Source organism: Scyliorhinus canicula, chromosome 1, assembly GCF_902713615.1.
Source record: "Scyliorhinus canicula chromosome 1, sScyCan1.1, whole genome shotgun sequence".
Classification (NCBI taxonomy): Eukaryota; Metazoa; Chordata; class Chondrichthyes; order Carcharhiniformes; family Scyliorhinidae; genus Scyliorhinus; species Scyliorhinus canicula.
In genome coordinates, this window is record NC_052146.1 from 111,332,791 (window position 1) to 111,335,021 (window position 2,231).

Consider the following 2,231-nt stretch of genomic DNA (forward strand, 5'->3'; position numbering starts at 1 on the left):
GCTGTACCACACCTGTAGAGTGGGCCGTGTACTCCCCATACCACAATCTATTAAAGGTTGTGGGTCAGGTGAACTCCATGATACACTTTGGGGTTCTCTAAACCCTGACCCATAACACGAGTCTTAGTCTAAAATGTTGAATTCTAGGTGATATTTTTGCAATATCCTTTAGATTAAGAAGAATAACCAAAGCTTTGAGGTCATTTTCAGTTTTAAACTTAATCCATGGTGACATAATTTACTTGCAGACCCAGGTGGCTGCTTCTTTCTCAATGGTTGCGTGTATCTTCTCTGTGTCCATGTTAGATCTTGAGTCCATCTTTTTTAATTTGAACTGCATCCAAGCTTGATGCATCCACTGCTACCTTGTTAGCAGCAACTGGATCATAGTGCACCTGAATTTCTGGTGAAGTTAGGAGGTTCTTGATCTTGTCAAAAACGTTTTACTGGGGGCAGCACGGTGGTGCAGTGGTTAGCATTGCTGCCTCATGGTGCAAGGACTTGGGTTCGATCCCAGCCCTGGTCACTGTTCATGTGGAGTTTGCACATTTTCCCCGTGTGTTGCACATTCTCCCCACAACCCAATGATGTGCAGTTTAGGTGGATTGACCACGCTAAATTGCCCCTTAATTGGAAAAAAATTGAATTGGGTACTGTAAATTTATTTGTTTTTTTAAATGTTTTACTGGTCGACGTTCTAGCACTGCCGTGGACCTTGTTCACCAAGTTTGGTGGAACCTGCCGACTTAGTTTACATGACTAAAGTCAGAACATGTGGAGTCAACAGAATGGAAAGCAATCAGAAAGTAGAGATAAAATGTAGTTACGTAAACTGGCAAAAGATCTGACAGGGAACGGTGCTGGAATGACTGTTGTTCACCATTTCCATAAACAATTTGTACTTGGAAATCACAAAAATACTTCAACATTTGAGAACAATATCAAATTAGGGTTGTAGTTAATATAGAGGAGCGCTCCCAGAAAATATTAATAAGTGGCAGAGTGGGTGTGTAATTGACAAATGAACATCAATATGGAGAAGTCTGTGGTAGTACATTTTGGTATGAAGAATTAGGAAAACCCACATTCTCCTCGGAAAGTAAATTGGATAGAGGAACAAAGGGATTGGAGACGCAGAGCAAATCACCAAAAGTAGCAACATAATTCAATAAAACCATGAAAAAAGTGAGCTCTGCACTCGACTCTTAATGGAAGGATCAAATTGAAAAGCGGGGAAGTTATGTTTAACTTGTACAGAATCATGGTTAGATCACACTTGGCAAGTGGTGCACAGTTATGGTCTCTATGTTATTAAAAAATGGATATAAATCAGTTACTGGAGAAGATGTAAAAAGATTTAGAAGAACGCTAGCAGAACCAAGAAGTTTTGACCTACCTGTCAGGAGAGATTGAAAAGGCTGAGCCTGTTTTCTCTAAAAAAGAACCCAAGAAGGTTGACCTGATGAGTGTTTTCGGATTATTAAAAGCTTTCAACGCTGGAGTAGGAAAGCATTTGTTGGGGGAGACCAGAGTGAAGGATAGACAGGATTAGACCCAATAGATAATTCAGGAGAACATCCTTTGTTCAAAGTGAGACTGTAAAACTCAGTACCACAAGTATAATTGAAGTATGAGTGGGAAGCTGGACAAAGACATAGGGAATGGAAGGAAGGACATGGAGAGAAAGATGGGGGGAAAATTTGGAGGAGGCTCATGTGGAGCATGACACCAGGAGGGAGCAGTGGGTCGAATGGCCTGTTTGTGTTATGTAAACATGTTAATATTTACAATAGTTGTCTCCTTTTTAATTGACTGGCGTTTCCTGTTTAATTTGTCCTTCCTGGAGCAGCTTGTGGACGTCAGCGCTCACCTGGCCCAGGTGTGGAGCCACCGGGACCGGATCGGATCGGATCGGGGATCGGCACCGCCGGAGCACGGCCACGCCCCGGGACAGAGCCCAGCGCTGGCGGCCGGTGGTCGGAGCAAGGCCCCGGCAGCAGCACCGTGTTATGGTAAGGAACCGGAACCTGAGGCCCGGACCCAAACTCCGGGAAGTTTTGTTTCAGCTTCAACTTTTTTCTCAGCTGTGATCAGAGTAACGACGCAGGGAGGGGGAAGGAAGAGAGCGAGTCAGTGAGAGCACTGAGGGTAAATGGGTGGGAGGAAGGTTGTTTTGGGGGGTGGGAGGAAGGTTGTTTTTGGGGGGGGGGGGGGGGTGTGGGAGGAAGGTT

The 2,231-nt window shown here is 44.5% G+C and overlaps 1 protein-coding gene across 3 annotated transcripts in view; it reads left to right on the forward strand.

Moving 5' to 3' along the window:
• Positions 1-1,849: 1,849 nt before the first annotated feature.
• The window catches only part of kdf1a (keratinocyte differentiation factor 1a), a 39,625-nt gene continuing 39,243 nt past the window's right edge, over positions 1,850-2,231 (forward strand). For all 3 annotated transcript variants that reach the window (XM_038797630.1, XM_038797619.1, XM_038797609.1), the window contains exon 1: positions 1,850-2,012. The gene's annotated coding sequence lies outside the window, so the exon portion shown is untranslated. The remainder of the gene's footprint in view (positions 2,013-2,231) is intronic.